Source organism: Sinohyriopsis cumingii, chromosome 15, assembly GCF_028554795.1.
Source record: "Sinohyriopsis cumingii isolate HCF-2022 chromosome 15, ASM2855479v2, whole genome shotgun sequence".
In the NCBI taxonomy this organism is placed as follows: Eukaryota; Metazoa; Mollusca; class Bivalvia; order Unionida; family Unionidae; genus Sinohyriopsis; species Sinohyriopsis cumingii.
This window is the reverse complement of record NC_142975.1, coordinates 142,287-166,496: the sequence shown is the minus strand read 5'-3', so window position 1 is coordinate 166,496 and position 24,210 is coordinate 142,287. Positions and strand designations below refer to the sequence as shown.

Here is a 24,210-nt window from a genome sequence, read left to right as displayed (position 1 = left end):
ATTCATCAGCCCATAAGGACGGTTCATGGGTCAACTGTTATTTCTTGTTATACTCATGTATTGTCCTTGAGAGCCAGATTTATTATTCGACTGATTATTGGTGACCTTCGCTAGCACAGTTTCGCAAATTGCATCAATGTTGCATAGCCTCAATCAGAGTTGACAATCCTCTAATGTGACCATTGACTCAATACACATGAGGGCCAATCTCACAATCGCCTTTCTATAGAAAGACTTCTTACTTGTCCTATGTTCAGACCACATGATAGATGATTCTCTTTCAACTTTTCTTGGAATATGCTCGTTTGCATGGCAGTCCTTCAACACAGTTAACGTCTCCATCCGGAAAGCGCTAAAATGAAACGCAGCTAGTTCAGTCACAGTTCCTGCCTTTGAACATTTAGTAAATTAAAAAATATTTTTATGTAGCTTAAATTCCTCACCTAAGAGTTGAAAATGAAAACTCACAGTGAATCGTGTTTGATAAGTCTTAATGTTTATAAAGTAGAAACGTACGCTCCCAATGACATTATAACCTTCGCGATAATGATAATTTTGTACAATCATAAACACTAAATTTAAATAATATCACCCACCCCTCAACAGTGGGAGGCTATTTTCTTGTAACAACTAGTATTGCCATCCATTTAGAATTTATAGAGGTATCAGAATACCGATAAGATGAACTTACCTATAAGTTAATGTAGTTGACCATCATGGATGTTTAGAACACGTTTTATGACTAGTTATAGTGTTTTCTACCATGTTCTACATCTGCGCCTCGGGGTAAATCATTTGCTCTTTTGACATATGCTGGTGCGCATGCTTTCTGAAGAATGCTTTTAGTTTCTCCTGAAGATATAATCTCTCATGGAAAATGTATATAGCCTCGGTAGCGCAGCAGGTAGCGCGTCAGTCTCATAATCAATCGTGGAGAGCAATCTGAAGGTCGTGAGTTCGATCCTCACCCGGGGCAGATATTTTGTCTCCTTAGCTCGAATTATTACCTTTTATCCTTTGTGGTTATTCTATTTAATTCCACCAATTATACTCACATTAGAGTGAAAACGCCAAATGTATATATCAAATGTAACGACCAAGTTTGAAGGATGGTGTGCCTCAAACTGATGGGAAACTATCATTACCTATTCAAACAGATCCCACTTGAAAGCACAATGGACACTCTACACCGTTCCAGTGGCCTAATGTTTAGGGCGTCCGTTGTGGATGCGGGAGGTCATGGGTTTGATCCCCAGCCTAGTCCTATCAGAGACTTACAAAATTGATACTGACAACTGCCTCTCTAGGTGCTCAGCATTAAGAAGTTAGTGATAGAACTGGTTGGCCTGGTCTCAGGATAATGGGACTGGGTGGGACATCATGCTACGTGTCTGCGACATGATGTCCCAGTGCTAGGCATCACTATAAACTGCCACACTGCAGACAACGTACCTATAGGACTCACGGTACTAATTCAACTCCAATGGTAAACATATGGAAACACTGTCATATTCAAAATTCAATAACTTAAAATTTATGGGTGCTGATAATGACACCTATAATTTTTCGTGCACATCTAACCTTGGTGCAAGCTTATGTGTGGAGAACACCATATGACCCGCGGCAATTTGTTTACATACATGTGCATGAAACACGTGTTATTGATTCTGCACCAAATGAATCAGGTGCTACTTTAAGTATTGAGTACTCCTGAGTCAAGCCTGTAAAAATGCTAAAATTGCATCAGTAGAAATTTGTCAATATTTTTTTTACATTACATATAGGACAAGCTCTCAAAAGATATTTTTCCTAAAATTTTAATTTTCATTATTAACCAATTATGGACCACCAAACCTGTAAATACTCTATCATTTCTTCACCCATTTCTAGACTGGTTCACAGTTCTTCCGTATAATTAGTACCGTGTGTCCTATAACCAGATTTAATTTTTTTTGAAAAAGTTGTATTTTACTCCTTGATATTAGAGCATAATTGTAAGAAAGAATTGGCCATGCTTGTGCATGGATAATAGTGCAATAGCATTTTATGTGATACCAATATCTATAGTTAAATTGCATCCGCATCACATGTTGCTGTGTTGTATTGTACTTATTAATGGCTTATTCTTGTTATTAAAATAATTGTTTTCTGCCTTTGTATCTTCATGTTATCTTTCTATGGCATGCATGCTACACAAAAGAAACACAAGCATGCTGACATCATCAAGTATGACATCACAGGGTATCAAATTACATGACGCATTGTTTTTTCATCTCTCACTGGCTATAAGACAAGTTTTAAATGTTTTAAATTTCAAAATTGCATTTCTTTTCTTGCTGACTCTCACAGAAATAAGATACAGTGCATCCCTATTCACATCAATCAAACAAAACAAATAAGTGTGCCACATGACAGGTCAAAATGATAAGAGGCCATTGCCCTTTTGTGACTAAAACATATACACACACCCATGAAGCATCAAGAGATGCTGACATTCCAAACTTATTTAAACTATCATCACATGTGATTCATAACCCCCAAATGTTAATAAAAAGTTATAAAAGCCAAGGAAGAGTTCCATAAGCTTTATTATACTGAATAATTAAATAACATAGTGCTACTTTTTAGTATAAAACTATGGGGAAGGGTGAATAAGCAAAGAATAGACAGAGTAATTTCTTCAAGCCTGGTAATGGTCCCCACAACGGGGGTGGGGGGAATGTGTATCAACCCAAATAACACATCAGCATGAGGTATGTTACATAAGGACAGCAAGAGACAAATTTGAAAAAGCTATCCAAAGTTCCTATAATGCTGACATTGATGTTGGAGACAGAAAGTGTATGCACAAACTGTTATGACTCAAGCTATTAAGTATGCTGGAGGTGGAGAAATGTGTGAAAAACTTTGCTATGCCAAGACAAGTTCATGTCTCTATGCAATATGCAGACACTGATAAAAATTGTCACTGAATACACTACTTGTTAAATTTAAGTAATAGAATTGAATTGCATATTGAAGTTGTCTAATACATAAACATATACCTACATTTACCCAAAGCTCATAAAAAGTTAAGAAAAAGTCTCAAAATCATTACTGTGGCTACTTTCCACTATAAGCAGTGTTAAATTACTTACTTTTTAATATAAAGCTGAAAAAATGCATACATTATTGAACAAAAGAGAAACAAAGCAAACATTGCAATCACTCAATTACAGTCAAAGGGGAGGTAATACACCTTGAATTGGCAAACCAAATAGCAAGCTCTAATTTACAGCTAAATGATTCCTTACTATTACTTGATGGTAAGAACAGAGCAATGTAGGTTTAATAAATAGCTTTTGTTTCAAATATGAAACCATATTTCTGACATGAAGCTTGTTTTCATTTATTCACAACAACATATATGGTGAAGAAAACCCATATCACTTAGTGCACGCAGTAATCAAATGCTGAGATTTGGAATAATGTGTTCTGAGACCACAAGTTGCAACACCCTGAGTATAAAGGTTTTCTATCATGGGACTTGGTACATGAAGAAAAAAGAGATCTGGTTTGGTGGGAGAGAGCAGTATGTTCACCATGCAGTTATACATCAAGAATGTTTCAACTGTATGAAGGGAGGTTGGGGAAGAAAAACTGCCTGTGTAAAGAATGCAATACAGATAGGACTTTTGCAGACTTATATTGGGAATGAAGGGTTGAAAACTATTATTTTAAGTGAAAATGTCCCTCCCTGCTCCCTCAACAAAAGGAATGCAGAAAAGTTCCAATACTGTTTGCCCAAAAATGTAATGTACCAATATGAGAAACATGCTGAACATAGAATAGGTGTCAAGGAGTTTAATTCTAGGATAAGAAATAAGACCGGTATAATTGATATTCAATGTGACTCGACATATAATAATTCAATTTACAGGTTGAGGCAATGCAGCATGTGCAGTTTTGTGCACAGTCCTTATTTTTACAATGTTCTCTGCTTTGATCTGCTGAGTGTGTCTCTAAAGTTAAATGATCAGTACTGATACATAAGTGATTGTGACATAAGTGGCTTACATACAAAATCTACCCCACCCCACCCCATTTTGGGGAATTATTGCATGTGTTAAATTGTATTTAACCATACAGGCCAATCTATGGGTACCATCATATGAAATTCTGCCATCAGGCCATACTGTGCTCCTTTCCCTATGGCCTGAGCTATATACTTCCACTCTCCAGTGTATAAAACCATCCCCATCTGTCTTTTGTATAGAATTTTTCTCCAAAATCACATGCAAACCATGATAAAAAGACTCCATTATCACTGTCATATGTAAAAACCACCAAATTGATACCCTGGCTGCACGTGGTAACCATGGAAACAACAAACTCCTATTATGGTATAGGTCGCATATAGGACTCACGGTACTAATTCAACTCCAATGGTAAACATATGGAAACACTGTCATATTCAAAATTCAATAACTTAAAATTTATGGGTGCTGATAATGACACCTATAATTTTTCGTGCACATCTAACCTTGGTGCAAGCTTATGTGTGGAGAACACCATATGACCCGCGGCAATTTGTTTACAGACATGTGCATGAAACACGTGTTATTGATTCTGCACCAAATGAATCAGGTGCTACTTTAAGTATTGAGTACTCCTGAGTCAAGCCTGTAAAAATGCTAAAATTGCATCAGTAGAAATTTGTCAATATTTTTTTAACATTACATATAGGACAAGCTCTCAAAAGATATTTTTCCTAAAATTTTAATTTTCATTATTAACCAATTATGGACCACCAAACCTGTAAATACTCTATCATTTCTTCACCCATTTCTAGACTGGTTCACAGTTCTTCCGTATAATTAGTACCGTGTGTCCTATATGATTGAAAAATTGTTAAAGCTACGTTAAAAATCCAAATCAAACAAAAACACTCTCTCTCTCTCTCTCTCTCTACTGTAAAGACAGAAAAGGTACATGCACGTGATACTTGAGTACAGTATCAAACTTGACTATTTTAAAAACAACTTGCAACAAAGAAAGGCAAATATTGTTCTATCCGTCGAGCATAAGTTACAGGGAAGATGACACTTTTGCATTTGGTAATGGTCAATTGAAGTCTGTATTGATCTGTGGAAGTCTGTATTCATAAACATGAAACGGGGACCAAAGGATATAATACAATTACACGTTTGTTACATAAATATAATCTTCTTCCCATGCGTATATTAGGACAAAATTCTGTCGGTCTCGATCCCGCCAACTTTCTGCTCTTACATTAATAAATATATTCACTGTCTGGTGTCAGATATAACATTTGCAAATAATATTTGTTAAAACATATCTATTCGTTACTTCAGTTTGAATATGTGTGCTCGCTACCTAAATTCTCAAAGACAAAGACTTATGATCTGGAGTAATTTAATCATCATACCGTATCATGACATCGATCTCCTGAAAAACTGTAAGCATAGAACAGGGAGTATAGGTCTATAACCCACTTTGAAAACGATTGTACATTCATCAGTTTCTTAGTCTGCCAGCGACCATTATCGTGCTTTAATAGGACAAACGGTATTTTGTTGCGAATTATATTATATATAGGACAAAAATCTGTCGGTCTCGATCCCGCCAACTTTCTGCTCTTACATTAATAAATATATTCACTGTCTGGTGTCAGATATAACATTTGCAAATAATATTTGTTAAAACATATCTATTCGTTACTTCAGTTTGAATATGTGTGCTCGCTACCTAAATTCTCAAAGACAAAGACTTATGATCTGGAGTAATTTAATCATCATACCGTATCATGACATCGATCTCCTGAAAAACTGTAAGCATAGAACAGGGAATATAGGTTTATAACCCACTTTGAAAACGATTGTACATTCATCAGTTTCTTAGTCTGCCAGCGACCATTATCGTGCTTTAATAGAAGACACATTTGCCGATAGATGATACATTTTCAAACCGCCTAGCAAAACTCTACGTTCATTGACATAGTTTGAACAACGCTTCGAACTTTTGTCTGTCATCTTTGAGGGCCATCAGGAACCCCATCTAAGCCAGTTCACTCACACACAGCAAATATGGTGGATTTGTGTGTCGTCGACGTGCTGCTACCCATCAAAAGGAAACCTTTCGGATACGCCAAAGTAGGGAACGTGTCGTCATTCAATGGAAATGGTTCATCTGCGAGTAGGACTATGTGGAATGTATTTGGCCCGGAGTGGATGAAAGCAAGTTATAACCCAAACCAACATTTTTCCAATTTATAATATCATCATTCTTATCAACTGCATTAATACATACATATTAGGGTCAAGTCAAGCAGCTCAATGCACCCGACCCTAAAAGATATATACAACAATGTAGCCATCATTTGAAAACAACCGGGGAAGAAATAATAACTACTATAATATACGTTAACTAATTCGATTCAAATACAATTTCAATAAATATAATTCGCAACAAAATACCGTTTGCATAGCAAAGGCTACAAAACGAACGTGCCGCACTGTAATCAATATAGAAAGCGTCGTACCTCGGTGCATATCAGTCTTCCTACTGGTGACGTCACGATAAATCAGCCATTGGTGTTAACACACTGAATTAGGTTTGACCTACTTCCAATTGGAGGGCGCCCAGCAGGGCCCGAGGTCATAAACATAATAACGCGTAACAATATCTAGATTTCCAAACGAGCATATTTTGAAAAACATTTCCTCATGGGCAAGATCCATTGTTTCATCAATCGGAATAGGATTCACTATCACAATATTAAAGTAAGAACCTGATTCACCTAAATTACGCTGATTTGACGACGTCTATATGTCCTTTCTAAAGAAGGAGTTCTGTCTTCAACAGGAATCCAGAGAAAGTGTTCCGAACATTATACATGTGTTAGTAGTAGTAGTAGGAGTAGCAGTAGTAGTGTTAGTGGTAGTAGTAGTACTAGTATTAATGGTATTTGTATGAGTTAATGTTACACGAGGAATGGTCTTCTCTTTCCAATCACATACAATTCAACAAACTCCATGCCATCATGTAATGAAGACATTTTGTGGTTTATTTTCTACAGAGAAAATTATAATGCATATTTGTCGCTTTCAGTTACCGATCCGTGAATAGAAAAGTTTTAACACATGATATGATCAGTGTTCTAACGATATTTTTCGAACATTGACTGGGGAGACCTGTATAATATTTAACTCCAAAATATTTGTTTGAAATTGTTTTCATTGACTGAATGGATGTATGGATATGTATTCATCAGCCCATAAGGACGGTTCATGGGTCAACTGTTATTTCTTGTTATACTCATGTATTGTCCTTGAGAGCCAGATTTATTATTCGACTGATTATTGGTGACCTTCGCTAGCACAGTTTCGCAAATTGCATCAATGTTGCATAGCCTCAATCAGAGTTGACAATCCTCCAATGTGACCATTGACTCAATACACATGAGGGCCAATCTCACAATCGCCTTTCTATAGAAAGACTTCTTACTTGTCCTATGTTCAGACCACATGATAGATGATTCTCTTTCAACTTTTCTTGGAATATGCTCGTTTGCATGGCAGTCCTTCAACACAGTTAACGTCTCCATCCGGAAAGCGCTAAAATGAAACGCAGCTAGTTCAGTCACAGTTCCTGCCTTTGAACATTTAGTAAATTAAAAAATATTTTTATGTAGCTTAAATTCCTCACCTACGAGTTGAAAATGAAAACTCACAGTGAATCGTGTTTGATAAGTCTTAATGTTTATAAAGTAGAAACGTACGCTCCCAATGACATTATAACCTTCGCGATAATGATAATTTTGTACAATCATAAACACTAAATTTAAATAATATCACCCACCCCTCAACAGTGGGAGGCTATTTTCTTGTAACAACTAGTATTGCCATCCATTTAGAATTTATAGAGGTATCAGAATACCGATAAGATGAACTTACCTATAAGTTAATGTAGTTGACCATCATGGATGTTTAGAACACGTTTTATGACTAGTTATAGTGTTTTCTACCATGTTCTACATCTGCGCCTCGGGGTAAATCATTTGCTCTTTTGACATATGCTGGTGCGCATGCTTTCTGAAGAATGCTTTTAGTTTCTCCTGAAGATATAATCTCTCATGGAAAATGTATATAGCCTCGGTAGCGCAGCAGGTAGCGCGTCAGTCTCATAATCAATCGTGGAGAGCAATCTGAAGGTCGTGAGTTCGATCCTCACCCGGGGCAGATATTTTGTCTCCTTAGCTCGAATTATTACCTTTTATCCTTTGTGGTTATTCTATTTAATTCCACCAATTATACTCACATTAGAGTGAAAACGCCAAATGTATATATCAAATGTAACGACCAAGTTTGAAGGATGGTGTGCCTCAAACTGATGGGAAACTATCATTACCTATTCAAACAGATCCCACTTGAAAGCACAATGGACACTCTACACCGTTCCAGTGGCCTAATGTTTAGGGCGTCCGTTGTGGATGCGGGAGGTCATGGGTTTGATCCCCAGCCTAGTCCTATCAGAGACTTACAAAATTGATACTGACAACTGCCTCTCTAGGTGCTCAGCATTAAGAAGTTAGTGATAGAACTGGTTGGCCTGGTCTCAGGATAATGGGACTGGGTGGGACATCATGCTACGTGTCTGCGACATGATGTCCCAGTGCTAGGCATCACTATAAACTGCCACACTGCAGACAACGTACCTATAGGACTCACGGTACTAATTCAACTCCAATGGTAAACATATGGAAACACTGTCATATTCAAAATTCAATAACTTAAAATTTATGGGTGCTGATAATGACACCTATAATTTTTCGTGCACATCTAACCTTGGTGCAAGCTTATGTGTGGAGAACACCATATGACCCGCGGCAATTTGTTTACATACATGTGCATGAAACACGTGTTATTGATTCTGCACCAAATGAATCAGGTGCTACTTTAAGTATTGAGTACTCCTGAGTCAAGCCTGTAAAAATGCTAAAATTGCATCAGTAGAAATTTGTCAATATTTTTTTAACATTACATATAGGACAAGCTCTCAAAAGATATTTTTCCTAAAATTTTAATTTTCATTATTAACCAATTATGGACCACCAAACCTGTAAATACTCTATCATTTCTTCACCCATTTCTAGACTGGTTCACAGTTCTTCCGTATAATTAGTACCGTGTGTCCTATAACCAGATTTAATTTTTTTTGAAAAAGTTGTATTTTACTCCTTGATATTAGAGCATAATTGTAAGAAAGAATTGGCCATGCTTGTGCATGGATAATAGTGCAATAGCATTTTATGTGATACCAATATCTATAGTTAAATTGCATCCGCATCACATGTTGCTGTGTTGTATTGTACTTATTAATGGCTTATTCTTGTTATTAAAATAATTGTTTTCTGCCTTTGTATCTTCATGTTATCTTTCTATGGCATGCATGCTACACAAAAGAAACACAAGCATGCTGACATCATCAAGTATGACATCACAGGGTATCAAATTACATGACGCATTGTTTTTTCATCTCTCACTGGCTATAAGACAAGTTTTAAATGTTTTAAATTTCAAAATTGCATTTCTTTTCTTGCTGACTCTCACAGAAATAAGATACAGTGCATCCCTATTCACATCAATCAAACAAAACAAATAAGTGTGCCACATGACAGGTCAAAATGATAAGAGGCCATTGCCCTTTTGTGACTAAAAGATATACACACACCCATGAAGCATCAAGAGATGCTGACATTCCAAACTTATTTAAACTATCATCACATGTGATTCATAACCCCCAAATGTTAATAAAAAGTTATAAAAGCCAAGGAAGAGTTCCATAAGCTTTATTATACTGAATAATTAAATAACATAGTGCTACTTTTTAGTATAAAACTATGGGGAAGGGTGAATAAGCAAAGAATAGACAGAGTAATTTCTTCAAGCCTGGTAATGGTCCCCACAACGGGGGTGGGGGGAATGTGTATCAACCCAAATAACACATCAGCATGAGGTATGTTACATAAGGACAGCAAGAGACAAATTTGAAAAAGCTATCCAAAGTTCCTATAATGCTGACATTGATGTTGGAGACAGAAAGTGTATGCACAAACTGTTATGACTCAAGCTATTAAGTATGCTGGAGGTGGAGAAATGTGTGAAAAACTTTGCTATGCCAAGACAAGTTCATGTCTCTATGCAATATGCAGACACTGATAAAAATTGTCACTGAATACACTACTTGTTAAATTTAAGTAATAGAATTGAATTGCATATTGAAGTTGTCTAATACATAAACATATACCTACATTTACCCAAAGCTCATAAAAAGTTAAGAAAAAGTCTCAAAATCATTACTGTGGCTACTTTCCACTATAAGCAGTGTTAAATTACTTACTTTTTAATATAAAGCTGAAAAAATGCATACATTATTGAACAAAAGAGAAACAAAGCAAACATTGCAATCACTCAATTACAGTCAAAGGGGAGGTAATACACCTTGAATTGGCAAACCAAATAGCAAGCTCTAATTTACAGCTAAATGATTCCTTACTATTACTTGATGGTAAGAACAGAGCAATGTAGGTTTAATAAATAGCTTTTGTTTCAAATATGAAACCATATTTCTGACATGAAGCTTGTTTTCATTTATTCACAACAACATATATGGTGAAGAAAACCCATATCACTTAGTGCACGCAGTAATCAAATGCTGAGATTTGGAATAATGTGTTCTGAGACCACAAGTTGCAACACCCTGAGTATAAAGGTTTTCTATCATGGGACTTGGTACATGAAGAAAAAAGAGATCTGGTTTGGTGGGAGAGAGCAGTATGTTCACCATGCAGTTATACATCAAGAATGTTTCAACTGTATGAAGGGAGGTTGGGGAAGAAAAACTGCCTGTGTAAAGAATGCAATACAGATAGGACTTTTGCAGACTTATATTGGGAATGAAGGGTTGAAAACTATTATTTTAAGTGAAAATGTCCCTCCCTGCTCCCTCAACAAAAGGAATGCAGAAAAGTTCCAATACTGTTTGCCCAAAAATGTAATGTACCAATATGAGAAACATGCTGAACATAGAATAGGTGTCAAGGAGTTTAATTCTAGGATAAGAAATAAGACCGGTATAATTGATATTCAATGTGACTCGACATATAATAATTCAATTTACAGGTTGAGGCAATGCAGCATGTGCAGTTTTGTGCACAGTCCTTATTTTTACAATGTTCTCTGCTTTGATCTGCTGAGTGTGTCTCTAAAGTTAAATGATCAGTACTGATACATAAGTGATTGTGACATAAGTGGCTTACATACAAAATCTACCCCACCCCACCCCATTTTGGGGAATTATTGCATGTGTTAAATTGTATTTAACCATACAGGCCAATCTATGGGTACCATCATATGAAATTCTGCCATCAGGCCATACTGTGCTCCTTTCCCTATGGCCTGAGCTATATACTTCCACTCTCCAGTGTATAAAACCATCCCCATCTGTCTTTTGTATAGAATTTTTCTCCAAAATCACATGCAAACCATGATAAAAAGACTCCATTATCACTGTCATATGTAAAAACCACCAAATTGATACCCTGGCTGCACGTGGTAACCATGGAAACAACAAACTCCTATTATGGTATAGGTCGCATATAGGACTCACGGTACTAATTCAACTCCAATGGTAAACATATGGAAACACTGTCATATTCAAAATTCAATAACTTAAAATTTATGGGTGCTGATAATGACACCTATAATTTTTCGTGCACATCTAACCTTGGTGCAAGCTTATGTGTGGAGAACACCATATGACCCGCGGCAATTTGTTTACAGACATGTGCATGAAACACGTGTTATTGATTCTGCACCAAATGAATCAGGTGCTACTTTAAGTATTGAGTACTCCTGAGTCAAGCCTGTAAAAATGCTAAAATTGCATCAGTAGAAATTTGTCAATATTTTTTTAACATTACATATAGGACAAGCTCTCAAAAGATATTTTTCCTAAAATTTTAATTTTCATTATTAACCAATTATGGACCACCAAACCTGTAAATACTCTATCATTTCTTCACCCATTTCTAGACTGGTTCACAGTTCTTCCGTATAATTAGTACCGTGTGTCCTATATGATTGAAAAATTGTTAAAGCTACGTTAAAAATCCAAATCAAACAAAAACACTCTCTCTCTCTCTCTCTCTACTGTAAAGACAGAAAAGGTACATGCACGTGATACTTGAGTACAGTATCAAACTTGACTATTTTAAAAACAACTTGCAACAAAGAAAGGCAAATATTGTTCTATCCGTCGAGCATAAGTTACAGGGAAGATGACACTTTTGCATTTGGTAATAGTCAATTGAAGTCTGTATTGATCTGTGGAAGTCTGTATTCATAAACATGAAACGGGGACCAAAGGATATAATACAATTACACGTTTGTTACATAAATATAATCTTCTTCCCATGCGTATATTAGGACAAAATTCTGTCGGTCTCGATCCCGCCAACTTTCTGCTCTTACATTAATAAATATATTCACTGTCTGGTGTCAGATATAACATTTGCAAATAATATTTGTTAAAACATATCTATTCGTTACTTCAGTTTGAATATGTGTGCTCGCTACCTAAATTCTCAAAGACAAAGACTTATGATCTGGAGTAATTTAATCATCATACCGTATCATGACATCGATCTCCTGAAAAACTGTAAGCATAGAACAGGGAATATAGGTTTATAACCCACTTTGAAAACGATTGTACATTCATCAGTTTCTTAGTCTGCCAGCGACCATTATCGTGCTTTAATAGAAGACACATTTGCCGATAGATGATACATTTTCAAACCGCCTAGCAAAACTCTACGTTCATTGACATAGTTTGAACAACGCTTCGAACTTTTGTCTGTCATCTTTGAGGGCCATCAGGAACCCCATCTAAGCCAGTTCACTCACACACAGCAAATATGGTGGATTTGTGTGTCGTCGACGTGCTGCTACCCATCAAAAGGAAACCTTTCGGATACGCCAAAGTAGGGAACGTGTCGTCATTCAATGGAAATGGTTCATCTGCGAGTAGGACTATGTGGAATGTATTTGGCCCGGAGTGGATGAAAGCAAGTTATAACCCAAACCAACATTTTTCCAATTTATAATATCATCATTCTTATCAACTGCATTAATACATACATATTAGGGTCAAGTCAAGCAGCTCAATGCACCCGACCCTAAAAGATATATACAACAATGTAGCCATCATTTGAAAACAACCGGGAAAGAAATAATAACTACTATAATATACGTTAACTAATTCGATTCAAATACAATTTCAATAAATATAATTCGCAACAAAATACCGTTTGCATAGCAAAGGCTACAAAACGAACGTGCCGCACTGTAATCAATATAGAAAGCGTCGTACCTCGGTGCATATCAGTCTTCCTACTGGTGACGTCACGATAAATCAGCCATTGGTGTTAACACACTCAATTAGGTTTGACCTACTTCCAATTGGAGGGCGCCCAGCAGGGCCCGAGGTCATAAACATAATAACGCGTAACAATATCTAGATTTCCAAACGAGTATATTTTGAAAAACATTTCCTCATGGGCAAGATCCATTGTTTCATCAATCGGAATAGGATTCACTATCACAATATTAAAGTAAGAACCTGATTCACCTAAATTACGCTGATTTGACGACGTCTATATGTCCTTTCTAAAGAAGGAGTTCTGTCTTCAACAGGAATCCAGAGAAAGTGTTCCGAACATTATACATGTGTTAGTAGTAGTAGTAGGAGTAGCAGTAGTAGTGTTAGTGGTAGTAGTAGTACTAGTATTAATGGTATTTGTATGAGTTAATGTTACACGAGGAATGGTCTTCTCTTTCCAATCACATACAATTCAACAAACTCCATGCCATCATGTAATGAAGACATCTTGTGGTTTATTTTCTACAGAGAAAATTATAATGCATATTTGTCGCTTTCAGTTACCAATCCGTGAATAGAAAAGTTTTAACACATGATATGATCAGTGTTCTAACGATATTTTTCGAACATTGACTGGGGAGACCTGTATAATATTTAACTCCAAAATATTTGTTTGAAATTGTTTTCATTGACTGAATGGATGTATCGATATGTATTCATCAGCCCACAAGGACGGTTCATGGGTCAACTGTTATTTCTTGTTATACTCATGTATTGTCCTTGAGAGCCAGATTTATTATTCGACTGATTATTGGTGACCTTCGCTAGCACAGTTTCGCAAATTGCATCAATGTTGCATAGCCTCAATCAGAGTTGACAATCCTCCAATGTGACCATTGATTCAATACACATGAGGGCCAATCTCACAATCGCCTTTCTATAGAAAGACTTCTTACTTGTCCTATGTTCAGACCACATGATAGATGATTCTCTTTCAACTTTTCTTGGAATATGCTCGTTTGCATGGCAGTCCTTCAACACAGTTAACGTCTCCATCCGGAAAGCGCTAAAATGAAACGCAGCTAGTTCAGTCACAGTTCCTGCCTTTGAACATTTAGTAAATTAAAAAATATTTTTATGTAGCTTAAATTCCTCACCTACGAGTTGAAAATGAAAACTCACAGTGAATCGTGTTTGATAAGTCTTAATGTTTATAAAGTAGAAACGTACGCTCCCAATGACATTATAACCTTCGCGATAATGATAATTTTGTACAATCATAAACACTAAATTTAAATAATATCACCCACCCCTCAACAGTGGGAGGCTATTTTCTTGTAACAACTAGTATTGCCATCCATTTAGAATTTATAGAGGTATCAGAATACCGATAAGATGAACTTACCTATAAGTTAATGTAGTTGACCATCATGGATGTTTAGAACACGTTTTATGACTAGTTATAGTGTTTTCTACCATGTTCTACATCTGCGCCTCGGGGTAAATCATTTGCTCTTTTGACATATGCTGGTGCGCATGCTTTCTGAAGAATGCTTTTAGTTTCTCCTGAAGATATAATCTCTCATGGAAAATGTATATAGCCTCGGTAGCGCAGCAGGTAGCGCGTCAGTCTCATAATCAATCGTGGAGAGCAATCTGAAGGTCGTGAGTTCGATCCTCACCCGGGGCAGATATTTTGTCTCCTTAGCTCGAATTATTACCTTTTATCCTTTGTGGTTATTCTATTTAATTCCACCAATTATACTCACATTAGAGTGAAAACGCCAAATGTATATATCAAATGTAACGACCAAGTTTGAAGGATGGTGTGCCTCAAACTGATGGGAAACTATCATTACCTATTCAAACAGATCCCACTTGAAAGCACAATGGACACTCTACACCGTTCCAGTGGCCTAATGTTTAGGGCGTCCGTTGTGGATGCGGGAGGTCATGGGTTTGATCCCCAGCCTAGTCCTATCAGAGACTTACAAAATTGATACTGACAACTGCCTCTCTAGGTGCTCAGCATTAAGAAGTTAGTGATAGAACTGGTTGGCCTGGTCTCAGGATAATGGGACTGGGTGGGACATCATGCTACGTGTCTGCGACATGATGTCCCAGTGCTAGGCATCACTATAAACTGCCACACTGCAGACAACGTACCTATAGGACTCACGGTACTAATTCAACTCCAATGGTAAACATATGGAAACACTGTCATATTCAAAATTCAATAACTTAAAATTTATGGGTGCTGATAATGACACCTATAATTTTTCGTGCACATCTAACCTTGGTGCAAGCTTATGTGTGGAGAACACCATATGACCCGCGGCAATTTGTTTACATACATGTGCATGAAACACGTGTTATTGATTCTGCACCAAATGAATCAGGTGCTACTTTAAGTATTGAGTACTCCTGAGTCAAGCCTGTAAAAATGCTAAAATTGCATCAGTAGAAATTTGTCAATATTTTTTTAACATTACATATAGGACAAGCTCTCAAAAGATATTTTTCCTAAAATTTTAATTTTCATTATTAACCAATTATGGACCACCAAACCTGTAAATACTCTATCATTTCTTCACCCATTTCTAGACTGGTTCACAGTTCTTCCGTATAATTAGTACCGTGTGTCCTATAACCAGATTTAATTTTTTTTGAAAAAGTTGTATTTTACTCCTTGATATTAGAGCATAATTGTAAGAAAGAATTGGCCATGCTTGTGCATGGATAATAGTGCAATAGCATTTTATGTGATACCAATATCTATAGTTAAATTGCATCCGCATCACATGTTGCTGTGTTGTATTGTACTTATTAATGGCTTATTCTTGTTATTAAAATAATTGTTTTCTGCCTTTGTATCTTCATGTTATCTTTCTATGGCATGCATGCTACACAAAAGAAACACAAGCATGCTGACATCATCAAGTATGACATCACAGGGTATCAAATTACATGACGCATTGTTTTTTCATCTCTCACTGGCTATAAGACAAGTTTTAAATGTTTTAAATTTCAAAATTGCATTTCTTTTCTTGCTGACTCTCACAGAAATAAGATACAGTGCATCCCTATTCACATCAATCAAACAAAACAAATAAGTGTGCCACATGACAGGTCAAAATGATAAGAGGCCATTGCCCTTTTGTGACTAAAACATATACACACACCCATGAAGCATCAAGAGATGCTGACATTCCAAACTTATTTAAACTATCATCACATGTGATTCATAACCCCCAAATGTTAATAAAAAGTTATAAAAGCCAAGGAAGAGTTCCATAAGCTTTATTATACTGAATAATTAAATAACATAGTGCTACTTTTTAGTATAAAACTATGGGGAAGGGTGAATAAGCAAAGAATAGACAGAGTAATTTCTTCAAGCCTGGTAATGGTCCCCACAACGGGGGTGGGGGGAATGTGTATCAACCCAAATAACACATCAGCATGAGGTATGTTACATAAGGACAGCAAGAGACAAATTTGAAAAAGCTATCCAAAGTTCCTATAATGCTGACATTGATGTTGGAGACAGAAAGTGTATGCACAAACTGTTATGACTCAAGCTATTAAGTATGCTGGAGGTGGAGAAATGTGTGAAAAACTTTGCTATGCCAAGACAAGTTCATGTCTCTATGCAATATGCAGACACTGATAAAAATTGTCACTGAATACACTACTTGTTAAATTTAAGTAATAGAATTGAATTGCATATTGAAGTTGTCTAATACATAAACATATACCTACATTTACCCAAAGCTCATAAAAAGTTAAGAAAAAGTCTCAAAATCATTACTGTGGCTACTTTCCACTATAAGCAGTGTTAAATTACTTACTTTTTAATATAAAGCTGAAAAAATGCATACATTATTGAACAAAAGAGAAACAAAGCAAACATTGCAATCACTCAATTACAGTCAAAGGGGAGGTAATACACCTTGAATTGGCAAACCAAATAGCAAGCTCTAATTTACAGCTAAATGATTCCTTACTATTACTTGATGGTAAGAACAGAGCAATGTAGGTTTAATAAATAGCTTTTGTTTCAAATATGAAACCATATTTCTGACATGAAGCTTGTTTTCATTTATTCACAACAACATATATGGTGAAGAAAACCCATATCACTTAGTGCACGCAGTAATCAAATGCTGAGATTTGGAATAATGTGTTCTGAGACCACAAGTTGCAACACCCTGAGTATAAAGGTTTTCTATCATGGGACTTGGTACATGAAGAAAAAAGAGATCTGGTTTGGTGGGAGAGAGCAGTATGTTCACCATGCAGTTATACATCAAGAATGTTTCAACTGTATGAAGGGAGGTTGGGGAAGAAAAACTGCCTGTGTAAAGAATGCAATACAGATAGGACTTTTGCAGACTTATATTGGGAATGAAGGGTTGAAAACTATTATTTTAAGTGAAAATGTCCCTCCCTGCTCCCTCAACAAAAGGAATGCAGAAAAGTTCCAATACTGTTTGCCCAAAAATGTAATGTACCAATATGAGAAACATGCTGAACATAGAATAGGTGTCAAGGAGTTTAATTCTAGGATAAGAAATAAGACCGGTATAATTGATATTCAATGTGACTCGACATATAATAATTCAATTTACAGGTTGAGGCAATGCAGCATGTGCAGTTTTGTGCACAGTCCTTATTTTTACAATGTTCTCTGCTTTGATCTGCTGAGTGTGTCTCTAAAGTTAAATGATCAGTACTGATACATAAGTGATTGTGACATAAGTGGCTTACATACAAAATCTACCCCACTCCACCCCATTTTGGGGAATTATTGCATGTGTTAAATTGTATTTAACCATACAGGCCAATCTATGGGTACCATCATATGAAATTCTGCCATCAGGCCATACTGTGCTCCTTTCCCTATGGCCTGAGCTATATACTTCCACTCTCCAGTGTATAAAACCATCCCCATCTGTCTTTTGTATAGAATTTTTCTCCAAAATCACATGCAAACCATGATAAAAAGACTCCATTATCACTGTCATATGTAAAAACCACCAAATTGATACCCTGGCTGCACGTGGTAACCATGGAAACAACAAACTCCTATTATGGTATAGGTCGCATATAGGACTCACGGTACTAATTCAACTCCAATGGTAAACATATGGAAACACTGTCATATTCAAAATTCAATAACTTAAAATTTATGGGTGCTGATAATGACACCTATAATTTTTCGTGCACATCTAACCTTGGTGCAAGCTTATGTGTGGAGAACACCATATGACCCGCGGCAATTTGTTTACAGACATGTGCATGAAACACGTGTTATTGATTCTGCACCAAATGAATCAGGTGCTACTTTAAGTATTGAGTACTCCTGAGTCAAGCCTGTAAAAATGCTAAAATTGCATCAGTAGAAATTTGTCAATATTTTTTTAACATTACATATAGGACAAGCTCTCAAAAGATATTTTTCCTAAAATTTTAATTTTCATTATTAACCAATTATGGACCACCAAACCTGTAAATACTCTATCATTTCTTCACCCATTTCTAGACTGGTTCACAGTTCTTCCGTATAATTAGTACCGTGTGTCCTATATGATTGAAAAATTGTTAAAGCTACGTTAAAAATCCAAATCAAACAAAAACACTCTCTCTCTCTCTCTCTCTCTACTGTAAAGACAGAAAAGGTACATGCACGTGATACTTGAGTACAGTATCAAACTTGACTATTTTAAAAACAACTTGCAACAAAGAAAGGCAAATATTGTTCTATCCGTCGAGCATAAGTTACAGGGAAGATGACACTTTTGCATTTGGTAATAGTCAATTGAAGTCTGTATTGATCTGTGGAAGTCTGTATTCATAAACATGAAACGGGGACCAAAGGATATAATACAATTACACGTTTGTTACATAAATATAATCTTCTTCCCATGCGTATATTAGGACAAAATTCTGTCGGTCTCGATCCCGCCAACTTTCTGCTCTTACATTAATAAATATATTCACTGTCTGGTGTCAGATATAACATTTGCAAATAATATTTGTTAAAACATATCTATTCGTTACTTCAGTTTGAATATGTGTGCTCGCTACCTAAATTCTCAAAGACAAAGACTTATGATCTGGAGTAATTTAATCATCATACCGTATCATGACATCGATCTCCTGAAAAACTGTAAGCATAGAACAGGGAGTATAGGTCTATAACCCACTTTGAAAACGATTGTACATTCATCAGTTTCTTAGTCTGCCAGCGACCATTATCGTGCTTTAATAGGACAAACGGTATTTTGTTGCGAATTATATTATATATAGGACAAAAATCTGTCGGTCTCGATCCCGCCAACTTTCTGCTCTTACATTAATAAATATATTCACTGTCTGGTGTCAGATATAACATTTGCAAATAATATTTGTTAAAACATATCTATTCGTTACTTCAGTTTGAATATGTGTGCTCGCTACCTAAATTCTCAAAGACAAAGACTTATGATCTGGAGTAATTTAATCATCATACCGTATCATGACATCGATCTCCTGAAAAACTGTAAGCATAGAACAGGGAATATAGGTTTATAACCCACTTTGAAAACGATTGTACATTCATCAGTTTCTTAGTCTGCCAGCGACCATTATCGTGCTTTAATAGAAGACACATTTGCCGATAGATGATACATTTTCAAACCGCCTAGCAAAACTCTACGTTCATTGACATAGTTTGAACAACGCTTCGAACTTTTGTCTGTCATCTTTGAGGGCCATCAGGAACCCCATCTAAGCCAGTTCACTCACACACAGCAAATATGGTGGATTTGTGTGTCGTCGACGTGCTGCTACCCATCAAAAGGAAACCTTTCGGATACGCCAAAGTAGGGAACGTGTCGTCATTCAATGGAAATGGTTCATCTGCGAGTAGGACTATGTGGAATGTATTTGGCCCGGAGTGGATGAAAGCAAGTTATAACCCAAACCAACATTTTTCCAATTTATAATATCATCATTCTTATCAACTGCATTAATACATACATATTAGGGTCAAGTCAAGCAGCTCAATGCACCCGACCCTAAAAGATATATACAACAATGTAGCCATCATTTGAAAACAACCGGGAAAGAAATAATAACTACTATAATATACGTTAACTAATTCGATTCAAATACAATTTCAATAAATATAATTCGCAACAAAATACCGTTTGCATAGCAAAGGCTACAAAACGAACGTGCCGCACTGTAATCAATATAGAAAGCGTCGTACCTCGGTGCATATCAGTCTTCCTACTGGTGACGTCACGATAAATCAGCCATTGGTGTTAACACACTCAATTAGGTTTGACCTACTTCCAATTGGAGGGCGCCCAGCAGGGCCCGAGGTCATAAACATAATAACGCGTAACAATATCTAGATTTCCAAACGAGTATATTTTGAAAAACATTTCCTCATGGGCAAGATCCATTGTTTCATCAATCGGAATAGGATTCACTATCACAATATTAAAGTAAGAACCTGATTCACCTAAATTACGCTGATTTGACGACGTCTATATGTCCTTTCTAAAGAAGGAGTTCTGTCTTCAACAGGAATCCAGAGAAAGTGTTCCGAACATTATACATGTGTTAGTAGTAGTAGTAGGAGTAGCAGTAGTAGTGTTAGTGGTAGTAGTAGTACTAGTATTAATGGTATTTGTATGAGTTAATGTTACACGAGGAATGGCCTTCTCTTTCCAATCACATACAATTCAACAAACTCCATGCCATCATGTAATGAAGACATCTTGTGGTTTATTTTCTACAGAGAAAATTATAATGCATATTTGTCGCTTTCAGTTACCGATCCGTGAATAGAAAAGTTTTAACACATGATATGATCAGTGTTCTAACGATATTTTTCGAACATTGACTGGGGAGACCTGTATAATATTTAACTCCAAAATATTTGTTTGAAATTGTTTTCATTGACTGAATGGATGTATCGATATGTATTCATCAGCCCACAAGGACGGTTCATGGGTCAACTGTTATTTCTTGTTATACTCATGTATTGTCCTTGAGAGCCAGATTTATTATTCGACTGATTATTGGTGACCTTCGCTAGCACAGTTTCGCAAATTGCATCAATGTTGCATAGCCTCAATCAGAGTTGACAATCCTCCAATGTGACCATTGATTCAATACACATGAGGGCCAATCTCACAATCGCCTTTCTATAGAAAGACTTCTTACTTGTCCTATGTTCAGACCACATGATAGATGATTCTCTTTCAACTTTTCTTGGAATATGCTCGTTTGCATGGCAGTCCTTCAACACAGTTAACGTCTCCATCCGGAAAGCGCTAAAATGAAACGCAGCTAGTTCAGTCACAGTTCCTGCCTTTGAACATTTAGTAAATTAAAAAATATTTTTATGTAGCTTAAATTCCTCACCTACGAGTTGAAAATGAAAACTCACAGTGAATCGTGTTTGATAAGTCTTAATGTTTATAAAGTAGAAACGTACGCTCCCAATGACATTATAACCTTCGCGATAATGATAATTTTGTACAATCATAAACACTAAATTTAAATAATATCACCCACCCCTCAACAGTGGGAGGCTATTTTCTTGTAACAACTAGTATTGCCATCCATTTAGAATTTATAGAGGTATCAGAATACCGATAAGATGAACTTACCTATAAGTTAATGTAGTTGACCATCATGGATGTTTAGAACACGTTTTATGACTAGTTATAGTGTTTTCTACCATGTTCTACATCTGCGCCTCGGGGTAAATCATTTGCTCTTTTGACATATGCTGGTGCGCATGCTTTCTGAAGAATGCTTTTAGTTTCTCCTGAAGATATAATCTCTCATGGAAAATGTATATAGCCTCGGTAGCGCAGCAGGTAGCGCGTCAGTCTCATAATCAATCGTGGAGAGCAATCTGAAGGTCGTGAGTTCGATCCTCACCCGGGGCAGATATTTTGTCTCCTTAGCTCGAATTATTACCTTTTATCCTTTGTGGTTATTCTATTTAATTCCACCAATTATACTCACATTAGAGTGAAAACGCCAAATGTATATATCAAATGTAACGACCAAGTTTGAAGGATGGTGTGCCTCAAACTGATGGGAAACTATCATTACCTATTCAAACAGATCCCACTTGAAAGCACAATGGACACTCTACACCGTTCCAGTGGCCTAATGTTTAGGGCATCCGTTGTGGATGCGGGAGGTCATGGGTTTGATCCCCAGCCTAGTCCTATCAGAGACTTACAAAATTGATACTGAAAACAGCAGCAGGGGGGGCGAATCGGACATTTTGTCCAATCGTTATTTTGCTTAATTATTACTTTCTGCACTCAACGATCTAGTGTCGTCAGCGCCTGGTAAAAAAAAAAAACGACGACGTCGTTGGGGATCGTCCAATCGTCATTTGGTTTAATTAACACCTTCTGCGCGTGGATCCCCAGCGTCGTCAGCGTCCGGTAAGCACATCGACGACCGCGTCGATGTCATCGCCCCCCCTGCTGCTAAGTGGCTATTTACAATGAAAATTATTTACAACTAACCGAATATTTGGTCAAGTCCGATACGATATCGTGTCCGAGGATCATGTAAATTTATCGTTACAAATCCGTGTGGGGTCGACTGAGCATGACTAAAAAAGTTTCGAAAACCATTAAAGTCCATGTCACCGCCGCACCATGTCTGCCAAATATTTCGTAGCGTGTGTGTATCAACGCCGTTGAATACAGCAAGAATATTACAGTTATCTCTGATTACTTTTGGAATCTGAGTATACCGTTGAGTGACATATATCACGTCAGTGTTTTTATGCCTGCCTCTGGAAAATATCCTAGCTGGGTTTTTTTGATTGTCTAACATAACATCATCGTACACGACTAGATTGTTAACGTCGCCATCAATATCATCAATACCCGGTGCATCATTGATATCCGTAATAAACTCAATAACATTTTTTTTAGCGATCGCTGATGCATTCTCGTTGAAATCTTTCAACACCTCGTAGCATCGTTGATCATCCACGCTAGGAGCAACCAAATACAACTTATCCCACTTCATCCATCTCATTATTAAATTGAGTAACAATTGCGTCTTGCCGGATCCAGATGGTCCGATGATAATCATCCGGATCGAGTTTGGTAACGCTGCAACATGCTTAACTGGTTCTCTTGTTTTAGTCGCCGAAAAATCAATTATATTCATATCTCTATACATAAATTATGGATCTATATTGTGTGAAGTGTAGAGTACGTACTGGCACAAATGATATGACAACCGCTACAACAAGAAATAACAGATCGGCCCTTACTGGTAAGTGTGCACAATGCGGTACAAAGAAATTTAGATTTATTTCTATTAAACCCGGGGATGTTTTAAAAAAAAGCGAGGAGGTGATATTGCAGCCAAATTGGCAAAACTCCCCGGAACACCGTGGGCAAAGTATCCAGGAGAAAAGCACCTCCCAGGATATAGCTACTGCGGCCCCGGAACACGATTAGATATTAGACTCGATGATCAAAATCAGCCCAAACCCGGTGAGTATCCAATAAACGCTATCGATAAGGCGTGTCATGCTCATGATGTTGCTTACAAAAGTAGCGATCTGCAACAGCGTCATATCGCGGATGTGAAATTAATTGACGCGTTAAATGCTATTCCTGATAAATCCGTCAAGGAAAAATTGGCTTCATGGTTGGTAAAATCGGCTATGAAAGGTAAATTAATGATTGGAAGCGGAGCTTCTCGCGCTGGTAATTGAAAACG

The 24,210-nt window shown here is 36.7% G+C and overlaps 4 non-coding genes across 4 annotated transcripts; all 4 read left to right on the top strand.

Annotated features, from left to right (window-relative positions):
• The first annotated feature begins 886 nt into the window (after window positions 1-886).
• On the top strand, window positions 887-976 carry Trnam-cau (transfer RNA methionine (anticodon CAU)). Its single transcript is given in 2 exon segments — window positions 887-923; window positions 941-976. It is a non-coding gene; the product is annotated as a tRNA-Met (tRNA).
• A 7,174-nt stretch (window positions 977-8,150) lies between these two features.
• Trnam-cau (transfer RNA methionine (anticodon CAU)) lies at window positions 8,151-8,240 on the top strand. Its single transcript is given in 2 exon segments — window positions 8,151-8,187; window positions 8,205-8,240. It is a non-coding gene; the product is annotated as a tRNA-Met (tRNA).
• Window positions 8,241-15,040: 6,800 nt separating this feature from the next.
• Window positions 15,041-15,130, top strand: Trnam-cau (transfer RNA methionine (anticodon CAU)). Its single transcript is given in 2 exon segments — window positions 15,041-15,077; window positions 15,095-15,130. It is a non-coding gene; the product is annotated as a tRNA-Met (tRNA).
• Window positions 15,131-22,304: 7,174 nt separating this feature from the next.
• Window positions 22,305-22,394, top strand: Trnam-cau (transfer RNA methionine (anticodon CAU)). The gene is given in 2 exon segments: window positions 22,305-22,341; window positions 22,359-22,394. It is a non-coding gene; the product is annotated as a tRNA-Met (tRNA).
• Window positions 22,395-24,210: the final 1,816 nt, after the last annotated feature.